Genomic DNA, 15176 nt, shown 5'->3' with positions numbered 1-15176 from the left:
ATCCAGTTGTTCTCCCATTACTTTTTATTTGTGGTGAAAACTAGAAATAACAAGACAGTGACTCACAGGGATCCCTGGTAGACTTTAGGTAATGTACAAAAGATGTATCTTTCATATCTCACGTTGTTGTTTTCCGGTTCCTAAGTCATGTCTGACTCTTTGCAATTCCATGGACTGCAGCATGCCAGGGGTTCCCGTCCTTTACCATCCTACTGGAGTTTGCTCAAACTCATATCCATTGAGTCAGTGATGCCATTCAACTAGCTCATCCTCAGTCATCCCCTTCTCCTGCCTTCAATGTTTCCCAGCACCAGATAGGCAATTAAAATTTAGGATGCAAGAATGCTGAGGCCTTTGCAAATTTCTAGATTGTAAATTGCTTTTTTTAAAAAAAAAATTAATTTAACTCATTGTTAGTAGCAAAAATGCATATCCTAACCCAATAGCTACACTAGACGACTGCATCTATGCTCCATTAAAAAAACCATCTTGAGGGACTTCCCTGGCAGTTCAGTGGCTAAGACTCTGGGGCTCCTCATGCAGGGAGCCCAGGTTTGATCCCCAGTCAGGGAACTAGATCCCATAGGCCACAACTAAGGACTGGTGCAGCCAATAAGTAAAATTTAAAAGAAAACATTTTGATTGCTTTTAGGGGTGCCAGAAAATGAATCATTGTCAGAAAACAATGTGTTCGGGAGGCTTCAAGTCCTGGAAAGATTTTCTTTGGCCCTATTGTCTTCTCTGCCATGCTTTCAAGACAGATTCCTCTCTCCTAATGCCACTGTCACACATCAAGCAGCTTCAAAGTGGGTTTTCTGGGGACATAAAGATGGTGAATGTGGCAGCCAGTTCCTTTTGCTTTTTAGAACAGTTTAAATAATTCTCTCTCTCTTCCTTTAGTTTGCTGTTTCCTGGGTAAATGGCTCTGTCTCAGTGGTTCCTATAATTAGAGCTGAAGTCAAGCCCCAGATCTTAATTCCCTGATCTATAATGGGAACACATATCAAAACTGCCTGGAAGGCCTGGGCTCATCTGTAGGCAAAGCTTCAGGATGATCAGGTAGCTGTGGGACAGAGATGAGTTTCTCAGTGGATCTGAACCTCTGTTTCCTTATCTGTGAAATAAGGATCAAAAGGATTTCTGGCTCATACAGCAGCCTTTTGTACAGAATTGGTCGTTAGTGGAGTTCTGCTCAAGGGGAACTTGGCAGATCATGGACTTAGTTTCCAGTCTTCATTCTGCATCAACAGAAAGTCTGATTTGGGGCAATGTACTTACACTGTCTGAGTCTGGGTTCCTCATTTGTAAACTGAGGTAATACTGACCTTGGGGGCTTGTTGGGAGGGCTGAAAGTCTGTGTCAAGAATTTAGTGGATATCCAAAAGTGAGAGTTCCTTTTCTTGCCTTAGGATGGCTGTGGGGGTTCCATAATTATGTAGCCCTTAAGGGAAGCAGTGAACCCAGGTAAAGAATTTAGGTGTGTGTTTTATTACCCCTGGCTGATGGAAGGCATCTCTGATGGCAATAAGATCAGTCTAGCGCCACCTGCTGGAGAAACCTCAGTGCCCTCAGCTGAGCCAGCTCCCAAGATTCCCACCTGCTCTCGTAGGTGAGCAGGCATTCAGAGCCCTAACCGATCAGGCACACAGCAGGGAGGACTCTTCTCTCTTCCTCTTCCTCCCTCTGATGCTGGGAAAGATTGAAGACAGGAAGAGAAGGGGACAACAAAGGGTGAGATGGTCGGACGGCATCTCAGACTCGATGGACATGAGTTTGAACAAACTCCAGGAGTTGGTGGTGGACAGGGAAACCTGGGGTGCTGCAGCCCGTGGTATCACAAAGAGTCGGACGTGACTTAGTGACTGAACTGACTGACTGTCTTCCTCCCCCTCCTCCTTCTTCACTGCTTTCTCCTAACACTACCATTAATTAGACCTAAGGTACCTTGGGGAGAAAGGGAGTCTCATATCGGTTTTTGATGTTTTTACTTCCGTTTCAGGGATATATATATATATTTTTTTTTTTCCAGGAAGTATGACAGAACACAGACAGGGAAGTGTGCCTGAGGGTGCCTGAAATTTGTACAGGTGCACATGTGAATACACTCAGGCTAGAAATATTTCTGACTTATTGCAGTTATATTCATGGCTAAACCTTCCCCTGGCTACATTCTTACTCTATCCTTATTCTCTCTGTACAGTTGGGAGGACTTGGGGAGTGGGGTGGTGAGCAGCAAGAATGAATGTCCCTGCAATCATTGCTTTCAAATAATAGAAAGAACAAAGAGAGAGAGAATGAAGGGAAGAAGGAAGAAGAAAGAAAGGTGAAGGGAGGGAGAGAAGGAAGGAACAAAGTTTCAAAGAACACACCAGGATGGAAGTTTCCCAAATCAGAATTCATGTTCAGAGGACATATTGCTGAATTAACTCCAGTCTATGGAAACAAGATGTGCCCGCATCTACACACTGGCCACACTTTGGAGGAAGTCTTCCCCTCCCCACCTGCTTTCTCAGCCTTCCAGAGGCATGCTTTTCCTCTGTTGGACTAGAATGGAGATGCTATAGACTCTAAAGTGAAATTTTCTTCGAGAGAAGAGTTAAAAAAAAAAACAAAAAACAAAAACTTGGCAGACATTCATCTGAAAGCAAAGAGCTCCATTTGGGACAAAGCTATTGAGGGAAAAGATAATGGAACTTGGGAAATCTGGTTCCGCTTAAAGTCTGTGACTCATTCACAGCCAGAGCACAAGTTCTTTCTTTACGTAAACACAAAGCAGCAATTTGCTAAAATGATGGAGTTTCTCCCTGTGTGCGTCAGACGGCGGAGCATCCCACAAGGCTCTCCCGGGTCTGCGGGGGCATTTTCGTTCCTATTTACTCTCTGAGTGGGTCATGCTAAGGTTTCGCTTACCCTGTTTCTCAGGAAGTACGGAGGCCTCTAGGCAAAAGCTCCAGTCATTGAGTTTGATTTCCTGTATTGGGTGACTCAGGTGACAAACTGGTGATTTAACTCCCTTAGAAAAGGTGTTATTATGAATGCACTCCATCATTCTGCCCGATCTCCTTTTAGTCTTATGAAATGTCTTGAGTGTTTCTTGGGTCCCAGGCACTGCTCTGAGCACTTTCTGTGGGTGGAGTCATGCTAAACCTTGTGGGACACCACAGGATATTGGTCTGTTTTTGTTTGCAGATGTATCCCAAGGACCTAGAACAGAGTTTAGCAGAGAGTTGGCGCTCACTATGCTGATAGTAATGAATCAAAATCCCTCACTGCTGCCCAGTGAGGAAGGTAGCTTATGACTGAGGAAGTCAGAGCCCGAGAGAAGTTAAATGAATGTCCCAGGGCCGTGTGTCTAGGAAGTGGAGGGGCCAGGAGAGGGCAGAGACTGGCTGTTGGTGGCAGACCCCAGAGCCCAGGGTCTTGGCCACTGTGGGTACAGTCTTGCTTCCCCTCAACCTGCTCCAGGGACCTGATGATTCAGAAAGGCTATTCTTGCATAACAACCTCACATGTGGGCATATTTCTGCTTCAGATCCACTGATTTCCCTCTGACTGTTACTACCGTGTCCCCATTGCTGCTCTCCGGCTGGTGCCTGTTAAACCTCATTCATCTTTCAATGCCCAGCTGAAGTCCTACTTTCCCCTGAGCCTGCAGGGATTTCCCCTATGCCATATCTGTACCACACTGTCAGCACTAACCAGATTGAGTCTTGGCTACCTTTCAGTTATTTATTTTTATTGAAAAAAAAATTTTAATTGAGGTATTAGTTGCACATGTACATCATAGTGGTTCAGTTATATATATAAAATACTTCCCTGGTGGCCCAGTGGTAAAGAACCTGCCTACCGATGCAGGAGACTCAGGCTTGAACCCTGGGCTGGGAAGACCCCCTGGAGAAGGAAATGGTAACCCTCTCCAGTATTTTTGCCTGGGAAAAATCCTGGACAGAGGAGCATGGCAGGTACAGTCCACAGAGTCACAAAAGAGTTGGACACAATGACTAAACAGCAACAACAATGTAAACATCAACTCTCGTTCAGGTCCTTTTCCCTTATAGGTTATTACAACATACTGAGTAGAGTTTCCTGTGCTATATATTGCTGTTTATCTGTTTTATACATAGCAGTCTGTGTATGTTAATCCCAAACTCCTAACATATTCTTTCCATCCCCTTTCCCTTTTGGCAACCATACGTTTGTTTTCTGGGCCTGTGGGTCTATTTCTGTTTGTGCATAAGTTCATTGTTTTTAGATTTCATGTACCTTCTACACTAAGGAAGGTCACAAGCTCCTAAGGGGCAGTGACATTCTCGGGTGCCTGGACCTTGACCAGGTCATCACCATCTTCTCCTTCGACCCCTCTCCCCTCCCTGTGTGCCATCTTCTCCCTTCAGTGGTAAAGATCAGATCAAAGGGGGCTGGAAATTAAATAAAGCCTAAATAAACTCGAAGAGGTTTAGCATAGGAGAGGGAGTTTAGCCCAGGGGTTGGAATGTGGACTCTGCCCTCAGTTTGCTAAGGTTAGAATTCCACTGACACTGTATTAATTATCTCTGATGAGTAATAAATTAACCCCAGAATATAGTGCTGTAAGGTTGCAATAAATGTTATTTCACTGGGATCTCTCATGAGGCTGTAGTCAACTGTTGGTTAGGGCTGCAGACATCTGAAGTTTCAATCAGGGCAGGTAGCTACTTCGAAGGGTGCCCCCACACCCAGGCTGGTGCTGATAAGACACCTCAGCTCTTTGCCATGTGGCCGTCTCTGCTGCAATCCAGCCGTGTTCCGTAGTCACAAGAGGTGAAACCAGATCCAGTGTGTGATGGCGCCACGCAGGTGTGGATGACAGGATGTGAGGATTACTGGGACCATCTTGGAGGTTCATCTTCCACATGCACCATTTCTATCTATGCCAGTTTGGACAACTTACTTAACAACTTGCCGTCAATTCCCTCATCTGTAAAATGAGACTGATTTTTGGCATTGCATGCGTGCATGCTCAGTTGGTTCAGTTGTCCCTGACTCTTTGTGACCCGAGGGACTGAAGCCCACCAGGCTCCTCTGTCTATGGGATTCTCCGGGCAAGAACACTGGATTGGGTTGCCATGCCCTCCTCCAGGGGATCTTCACGACTCAGGGGTCGAACCTGCATCTCTCTATGTCTCCTGCCTTGACAAGCGGGTTCTTTACCGCTAGCACCACCTAGGAAGCCCCAAGTTTTGGCACTGTATTACATTATAAACCTGTTGCAAGAACCAAATGGGTAAATATAGGCACTTAGGTCACAATTCAGATATTAACTGTTATTATTTGAAAGTGCAAACTAATCTCAGAGTAGCAGAAGGGCCTGACCTGGGGAATCTGGACTCCCCCCTGACCCCCGCTGCCCAACCTGTCTTTCTTTCTACCTCTCCCCCAGCTCTGTGTGTGTGTGTGTGTGTGTGTGTGTGTGTGTGCGTGTGTAAGGTAGTGGTGGAGTAAGTGCTTTTTCAGCATAAAAGTACTTTCTTAAAAGAAAATTCTTTTCTTCAAAAGTCCTTGCTGTATAAGAAGAGGTTTTTGTAAAGCTGCAGATTTACTCTCGTTTTTCTGCTCAGGTTTCCCACCAGCCTGTCTTGATCAGAGTGGGTTTATTTCTAGGACAAGGCATCCCAGGCTTACCTAACACCCATGCAAGATGAAATGGGGTGAGATGAGCCTCCCAGAAAAGTGGGTGACTATCACTTACTCCCCTGGGGCCACTTACTGAGGATCCACTGGAGGGAGAGAAATGGTCAAGATGGAAAGACACAGAGAATAGGAAAGACATAGACTCGAGGATGGGATATTTTCTGAACATCTATCAGATGCCAGGTACTGTGTTAAGTCTGGCAGTATAGGCAGACCTTAGAGATACTGCGAGTTCAATTCCAGACCACTGCAGTCAAGCGAATGTTGCAGTAGAGTCACATGAATTTTTCTGTTTCCCTCTCATGTAAAAGTTCTGTTACACTTTGTTGTAGCCCTTTAAGTGTGCAATAGCCTTATATCTAAAAAAAGCGATGTACATACCTTAATTAAAAAGTATTTCATTGCTAAAAAAGCCAACCATCAACTCACAATGCAGGTAGGAAGGGGGCTTTCAAAACTGCCTCTACAGCTTCTGTTTACAGACTGCTTCTATTTAGAGACAGAAGACACTGAACAAGCATTGGTTCTAAGGGTAGATGTGTGGGTTTGATTTACACACACTGGGTTTACAGTATCTTTGAGACTGGGCTAGCAGCTAATACATAAACTGGAGTCCAGGGGAGAGGCTTGGGTTTGAGATGAGTTTATGGGTCACTTGTGTCCTTTGCGTTTGATGACTGCATGAAAGAGATTGCTTGGAGGGAGAAGCATGGAACTTTAGGAAATTCCAGCCTTGGGACTGGAATGGCAGGAGCGAAGTTCACACATCGCTAATAACAGGAAAAACTGAAACTCACAGCTGAGAGGTTTATAATAAGAAACGTTATTAAGATCTATTTTTTCAGAGGCAGAGATTTGCATGGAGCTATAACCCTAAGCTGGCTTCCCTGGTGGCTTAGCGGTAAAGAAGTTGCCTTCAAATGCAGGATACACAGTTTTGATACCTGGGTCGGGAAGATCCCCTGGAGAAGGAAATGGCAACCCACTCCAGTATTCTTGCCTGGGAAATCCCATGGACAGAGGAGCCTGGGGGGCTACAGTCCTTGGGATTGCAAAAGAGTCTGATATGACTTAGAAACTAAACAACAACAGCAACATAACCTTAAGCATGGGGTTTGAGGACTGTCACATTTCCAAGATGTGGCTGAGAAAGGGACTGTACACAGCAGCCAAGTGGCAGGAAACAACCAGATAAGGGAGGCAGCTTCCAGTCCTGGCCAAGAGGAACCCAAAGGCACTGATGGCCATGCTGGGGGTAATCATGAGGTATTTTAGTCTGAGTTGCTGTGAACAAAGCCTGGAAAGCCATAACCTTGGCCCCTTCTAGGAAAGGAACACAAGATCCACGGTTAACCATGAGGCTGTGAAAACATAGAAGGGATAAAGCATGAACAAGGCAAGTAAAGAGCTCACTGAAAGTGATTCATGAAAGCTTTCTCCCAGCTCTGAGCTGTCCTGAAGGTTGTTCTGTTGTGTCCGACTCTTTGCGACCCCATGGACTATACAGTCCATGGAATTCCCCAGGCCAGACTACTGAAATGGGTAACTGTTCCCTTCTCCAGGGGATCTTCCCAACCCAGAGATCAAACCCAGGTCTCCCACTCTGCAGGCGGATTCTTTCCAGCTAAGCCACCAGGGAAGCCCAATAATACTGGAGAGAGTAGCCTATTCCTTCTCCAGGGGATCTTCCCAACCCCCAAATTGAATTAGGGTCTCCTGCTTTGCAGGCGGATTCTCAAGTAAGGATTTTAAGCACAACTCAAAGAAAAGCCTGAGATCCCCCTTGGTCCACTGACCTGTCCACACAGGGAGAAGAGGGAGCCAGGAATGGAGTGAATCAGAAACATCACTGCTGCGGTGAAGAGAGTGGCTGAGCCTGACTTGGATCTTGGGTTCCTTCTTTACTGGGTGCTGGGCAGGTGCCAATGCAATCCAACACTTGTGTTACCTATGAGCGCATGCTGCAAAGAGTGACTTGCTTGTACAAGAGAAGTGTTCCTAAAAGGTTATGTTTCTCAAACTTTTATAAGCCAAGTAATAATATATTTTGCATTTTTAATTTGACATTCTCATTCCAGAGTTGGTTTATCCTGATTTATTTTCAAATGATGAGGTTTTATAATGGAATACTACTCAGCCATAAAAAAGAACAAGCTAATGCCATTTGCAGCAACATGATGGACCAAGAGATTATCATACCAAGTGAAATAAGTCAGAGAAAGACAAACTCCATAGGGTGTCACTTATATGTGGAGTCTAAAATATGACACAAATGAACTTATTTATGAAATAGGAAGATTCAGAGACATGGAGAATGGACTTGTGGTTGCCAGGGGGAGGGGGAAGGGATGGATTGGGAGTTTGGGTTGAGCAGATGCAAACTGTAATATACAGGGTGGATAAACAAGATCCTACTGTACAGCACAGGAAAATATATTCAATGTCCTGTTAAACCATAATGGAAAAGAACATATTTGTATATCCATCTATATATATAGATAGCTAAATCACTTTACTGTACAGTAGAAATTAACACAACATTGTAAATCAACTGTACTTCAACTTAAAAATTTTTTAAAGCAAAAAGAACAGCTTTTAAAAAGTGATGATGCTTCTTAACAATTTTGGCCAAAAGTTACTTTTTTTGTTCCTTTTCAAAACAACTTTTTATTTATTTTTTTGCAGTAGGTCCTTGTTGGTTATGCGTTTTAAATAAAATAGTCCATCCTAAACTCCCAGTCTATCCCTCCCCCCTTCTTCTCTCCCTCTCCACTCCAATTTTTTTGTCAAGAATTTAATGATCTAAAAACACTTAAAGCCATTAAGTAGTCACCATAGAAGAAGAATCCTTTCACAGTATTATTAATTCATGGCTCTGCTGGGGCCTTGAGGCTCAGCTGGTGCTGGAGGACAGCATTCTAGAGATAGCATCTGAGTAGAGCAACTCTGCCTTCAGAGTCCAGAGAAGTTTACTATGCAGAGTAGGAGTGTAACTCTCTTCTGTTTTGATGTCTTTTTTCTAGGCCCTTAGGTTTTCTAGGCCCATATGTGGACTTATGGTGGGATTTATAAAAGGAAATTTTCAGATACAAACATGCCCTATGCTATAATCACAAACCCTGAAAGAGTGTCAAAGGGAAACAGGGGTCAGGAATAGCAAAGCTAGATTGAAACTTGAGCCCAAATTCAGCATTTCATGCCTTAGCAACATAGTGGATGCAACGCTAAAGCATGGCGAGCTTCTAGCCTTGGGTGGGCATGAGGGGGCTGCAGATTCTGGGTTAGTTCTTTGTCCTTTGCACCTAGAATGGAAAACTGGCCCCAGCTTAGAGGCAGTGGCCTCAGGAGGTGAATGAAGTAAAGACAGTTTCAGTTTGTACCCCACAAGTATGTGTACCAAAGTTGCATTTTTTTTTTCCTCCAGTGAGTTTTCTGAGCAACTAAGGAAGAGTTTTAAGGAAGAAATATTTTAAAATGAGAGAAAAATCTGTTATTTTTTTTAAATGACAAAGACTTTGAGGATGTCTGAGATGGGGCTCCTTTTCACAGGTTACATTTTGGGGCTTCATCTCTGTGTAACTTCTGCCAAATGAAAGAGCTGTTTTGTGCAATCACTTTGCAAGCAGAGGTAGAATAAAATTTGTATTTACACAGGGACTTGAATGTTCTGAGGCCCTCTGGATATTGTTCATCTGTTGCCAGGGGAGATTCTCAGACTTTGATTCTGGATGTTTTCCATACACTTTGGGGCACGTTAAAGATGGAGGGATATTCCTCAACATTTCTAATGAAAGTTGGAGCCTATGTTTCTTCCCCTTGAACCTGGGTGGGCTTTGTGAGTGCTTTGACAAATAGGGCACAGAGGCGCCAGTTTTCAGGTCCAGGTCTTACAGACCTGGCAGCTTCCTCTCTGTTTCCTGCAGCCCTGAGCTGTCACATCAGAAGTCCTAGTATCTAGATGGCAAGGCTTAGACTTCAGGTGGAGAAGGAGAACTGAGCCCAACTAAGCTCAACCTTCCAGAATTTTCTACCAAAATGTTAGGCATATGCATTAAACCATCTTGCACCCTCCAGTCCAGTCTTGCTGCTACCAAAACCCACCTAGTGTCCCCCATCTCTGCTACGTGGAGCAGAAGAAATGCCATGCTGAGCTGACTCAGAGATCGTAAGGATAAATACAAAGATTCCTGTCAAGAAGTAAGTTCTGATAAGAACATTTGAACTATCAAAAAAAAAAAAATAGTTTTCCTGTGCCAGGAATGCGTTTCTAAGACACATGACTCGTTTATAGCCACCTGCAGATTACAATCTTCAGCACACATTCCAGGCATCATTGGGGCATTTAAATTTGATTAGGTGGATGAAAAACTTCTGTATTAAATTCTTATCTGGCTTTGAAAACTTTCTCATAGACACCCTGAGAACAGATGCCATTCATTCCTCTTGACCTTTGCCCTACTGATTGTCAACACATTCCCAGCCAGAAAGCACAGGAGGTTAGAACAAGCCATCATTTTTAATCAGCTATTTCAGGAATACTCTACTAGATTTGGAGAAACCTCATTCCAGAACATCAAGGGTAATTTTATTGAGGAAATGTAAGAACCCAGCTCTTCCACTTCTGTAAGAACTTCAAGGTATTGGAAGGGTAAAGTTACAAATTGATTAGCTATACATCATACTTGGAGATAAGACTTGTCTCAAATAAATCAATAATTTCACTCAGCTTCGTTGCTCTGTGCATGGTGTGCTCTCTACAGATGGATGAATGCCTGTTTCTCTAAAAATGTTTGATAACGGAATGTTCTGGTTATTCAAATATCCAAATATTTGACTTAACTGGAAATTCCTATCTATACCAGAAAGCGTTTCCCAATTTAAAAAAAAAAATCAAGGAAATTAAATACTTTATAACTTCCACTGGAAGTTTTCCCCCTCATTTGATGATGTTGAAGGCCCTGGAATTTACCCAGTGTTCAAGGGCACTCCCCTGGAGAAGGAAATGGCAACCCACTCCAATATTCTTGCCTGGAGAATCCCACAGACAGAAAAGCCTGGGGGCTATTGTCCATGGGGTGGCAGAGAGTTGGACACAACTAAAATGATTTAGCATGCACGCACGCAAGGGCGCCCTTAGGAACTCCGCAATGTAGACAAAGAAAGTTCAAGAAACTGAATATGCTATGAAGTCTATTTCAGTGTCAGAGTCCAGAGTTGTTGTGTAGAATTAATCCTGAAGAGCGTGATGTTTATGTATCATTTCTCATGTATCATGCTCAGTTGCTCAGCTGTGTCTGACTCTTTACATCCCCATGAACTATAGCCCGCCAGGCTCCTCTGTCCATGGGGTTCTCCAGACAAGAATACTTAAGTGGGTTGCTATTTCCTACTTCAGGGGATCCTGCTGACCCAAGGATTGAACCTGTGTCTCTGTGTCTCTTGCATTGGCAGGAGGATTCTTTATCAACTGCACCACCTGGGAAGCTCTAAAAAAGTAGAGCTTCAAAGTAAATCCACCTGTTTGCTTGAAGTTTCTTAGTATTTTAGCTTGGTGGAAAGGTGTATCTGCCTGCAATGTGGGAGACCTGGGTTTGATCCCTGGGTTGGGAGGATTGCCTGGAGAAGGGAACGTATTCTTGCCTGGAAAATTCCATGGATGGAGGAGCCTGGCAGGCTACAGTCCATGGAATCGCAAAGAGTCAGACATGACTAAGAGACTTTCACTTTCAAAGGGGTAGTTTCTATAGAGGATTATGTTCTTGCCCCTGGAAATAATGCATCCTGCTCAGTTTCTGGGAAACAGGGATAGATTCTTCAGGTTCCCTGCTGGAACAGTTTTCAAACTTCTTGGTGAGAGTCAGTGTTCTCCCAGGGGAGTGAGGACTGAACACACTAGGGCAGCAGCTTGGAGAAGGAAGGAAGGGACCACCAGGAGAAGGGAGTCCTGGTCCCTTGGTGACTGCAGCCTCCCAGAGCTCACTGGTTCACGGGCTTGTTGTCAGAGACCCCAGATGCCAGCTCACAAAGGGCTCCACTCCCAGGGAGTCTGTTTGGCTCAAACTGAAGAGTCACAGTCTGGGATTGTGTCCCCTGCACGTTCCCTTCACTGTCACATGTGGAAATGAGGCTGCAGAACACAGCTTCTCAGGCCAGGTGGAGCCAAGAAGCAGAGCCACAGAGGCAAGGTCTGATATGAACATTTGATGTCATCACCCAGGTTAGAAATCAACACTAGTTACCATAGAGATGGGCCTCTAGTTCAGGGAGGAGGGAATACTCTGGTTCCCACCAGCCCTGATCAGAGATGTCTGTGCAGCCATTTCCCTAGTAGCCTTGGCCCTAGCCCAAGAGGAATCTCTCTGCACCTTACACTGCCTCAGAGGCCAGCCTTGGGCCAGCCATCTCCCCAAAGGTATCCCTGTCTTCACACATGCAAACACTTCACAGCTGATTGCAGGCAACCAGAATGATCAGCCTGAAAGATTCTTTACTGAGGCTTTGGAGACTTAATCTCTACTGTTGGCGTGTATGCTAAATTGCTTCAGTAGTGTCTGACTCTTTGTGACCCCATGGACTGTAGCCTGCCAAACTCCTCTGTCCATGGGATTCTCCAGGCAAGAATACTGGAATGGGTTGCCATGCCCTCCTCCAGCGGATCTTCCAGACCTAGGGCTGAACCCAGCTCTCCTGCATTGCAGGCAGATTCCTTACCAATGAACCACCAGGGAAGTCCGTTGTTGGCATAAGTAACTCCAAATTTCTAACTAACCTGGACCCTTCACCTGCAAACTGGCTTTGAGGGACATGAAATCTTGTTATCAGTTTCTTTTTATGAATACACACACACACACACACACACGTCGCTAAGTAGCTTCAGTCGTGTCTGACTCTGTGTGACCCCATAGATGACAGCCCACCAGGCTCCTCTGTCCCTGGGATTCTCCAGGCAAGAATATTGGAATGGTTGCCATTTCCTTCTCCAATGCATACATGCATGCTAAGTTGCTTCAGTCATGTCTGACTCTGTGCAGCCCTATCGACAGCAGACCAACAAGCTCCTCTGTCCACAGGATTCTATAGGCAAGAATACTGGAGTGAGTGGCTATTTCCTTCTCCATATATATGTGTGTGTGTGTGTGTGTGTGTGTGTGTGTGTGTGTGTGTGTATAATTATCAAGCAAAAATCTCCTTGTGCCTTTCAAGCATCTGTAAATGTGTTGCTCGGTGAATGGCTGCTTGGGGTGCTAACTCATCCATGTCAGTTCCCTGCTGTGAACCCCCAAAGCACTGCCCTAGGGAAAGTCAGGCTATATATAAATATATGTGTAAATGAATGCATGGGTAAATGTCATATTCCTATTTATGTCTACCAGATGGCTGAGTTAATTAGTCAATTGAGTGAATTAGATCTAAAGACACTGGATTTTCCCAGTCTGAACTTTCTCAACAGGAGAAGCCTTTTGGATTATAGGCACATTCTTTTATTATTTCATTGTTCATTCAGCATGTATTGATTGATTGCCTGTCGAGCATATGCCTGGCTCCAGGCTAAGTGCTAAAGCGATGATGTGAATCTAGACGGACATGGTCCTTGCCTGTGGGAGGCTTACTCAGGCCAGGAGGAAAGCCACACTAGAAACATCATTACTTGGGTTGTTAATCACTGGGGTGACAGTGCTGATCATGGAAATGCACAAGATTCAGTGAGAACAGGGAACAGGAGCTCTAATTACGGAGGTCAGCTTCTCTGTAAAAGAGACACTGAAATCAATAGCTCACTGGGCAGAGGGAGAGAAAGGTGTAGGCAGAGTGTTGTTAAGGACCTTATGGAATATTTTTAAAGATTTGGAATTTTATGCTAATGATATTAGGGAGTCATAAGGGTTTCAAGAAATGGTGGCATGTGATCAGATATGGATTTTTAACAGATGGTTTAACTGTCCTGCGGAGGCTGATCTGGAAGGAAGGAGAATGGACACACAGCTGTCAGGAGGCCCCTCGGAGTCCAGAAGGGAGATGCTGGCAGTGAGGAGATGAGGGTTGGAGGTTGGGGACAGGACTGGACAGATCCTCTGTCCTCCAGCCTCACTCACTTTGCAGCTCACCCTTTCCTTCTGAAAAGGAAACCAATCTCAATAGCGACGGGAAGGGAAAATTGTCACAGGTCAACACGCGTTGCACACTATGTCAGGCACTGTGTAAACCACCAGAGGGGTCAGCAACAAAGACAGTGGGGTGTGAGATGACACTCCCAGGCAGGTGCTCTCAGGGCTGCATTCTGCCACTTTCTGCGTTTCCCACTTTCTCACCCTCAGACACTTCTCCATCCCACATTTGTACTGTTCTGCTGCTGCTGCTGCTAAGTCACTTCAGTCGTGTCCGACTCTGTGCGAACCCATAGATGGCAGCCCACCAGGCTCCCCCATCCCTGGGATTCTCCAGGCAAGAACACTGGAGTGGGTTGCCATTTCCTTCTCCAATGCATGAAAGTGAAAAAGTGAAAGTGAAGTCGCTCAGTCGTGTCCGACTCTAGCGACCCCATGGACTGCAGCCTACCAGGCTCCTCCATCCACAGGATTTTCCAGGCAAGAGTACTGGAGTGGGGTGCCATTGCCTTCTCCACATTTGTACTGTAAGGAAGTGCTAATGTTGTCTTTGTGATTTTTCTACATTTCTTTTAGTTAGCATTTTCCTCTTCTCTGCTATGATATATTCTAAGGATCTGCTATGATGTATTCTAAGGATTTGGTATCAGTGGCTTCCCTGGTGGCTCAGCTGGTAAAGAAGTCACCTGCAATGTGGGAGACCTGGGTTCAATCCCTGAGTTGGGAAGATCCCTTGAAGAAGGAACAGCTACCCAGTCTAGTATTCTGGGCTGGAGAATCCCATGGTCTGTATAGTCCGTGGGGGTCTCAAAGAGTCGAACATGACTAAGTTACTTTCACTTTCACTTTTTCTGAATAAGAAATTGAGAAATGAAAGTGTAAAAGTTGAAAATGTCTCAAAAAAAAAAAATCCCTGTGGTCCAGGTTGGAGATGTTTATTTATTTGGCACATACTCTGTTCTAGGTATTAAGTGCATTGTGTGCATTAAGAGTCCTAATATTTATCTTTGTAGCATTAGTAAATACTATTATTATTATCCCAATTTTATAGGTGACAAAACTGAGGCTCAGAACAATTAACTTACTGAGGGCTGCACAGCTGGGTGAGATGAGTGGCAGGTTACTTCTCCAGATGAAGAGACATGGAGAATTTCTTCTTCCAGCCCAGTCTTTGCAAGGCCTCTACCCTCAAATCCAAGCTCTAAACTGTGTCGACTTAAAAAATAATCGCAACCTAAAAGTTGAGAGTTACATTTTAGTCGGTGGGACTTTTTAGGACTTCAAGCCTGGAGACAGCATCTCAAGTAACCCTGAGAGAACTGCTCCGAGGAGACAAGGGGAGGAGTTAGGTTGCATAAAAGTTTCGCAAGAAAGGGCAGGTAGTCTGAACATCAAACGATT

Source organism: Ovis aries, chromosome 13, assembly GCF_016772045.2.
Source record: "Ovis aries strain OAR_USU_Benz2616 breed Rambouillet chromosome 13, ARS-UI_Ramb_v3.0, whole genome shotgun sequence".
In the NCBI taxonomy this organism is placed as follows: Eukaryota; Metazoa; Chordata; class Mammalia; order Artiodactyla; family Bovidae; genus Ovis; species Ovis aries.
Note: the sequence above shows the minus strand (reverse complement) of the source record.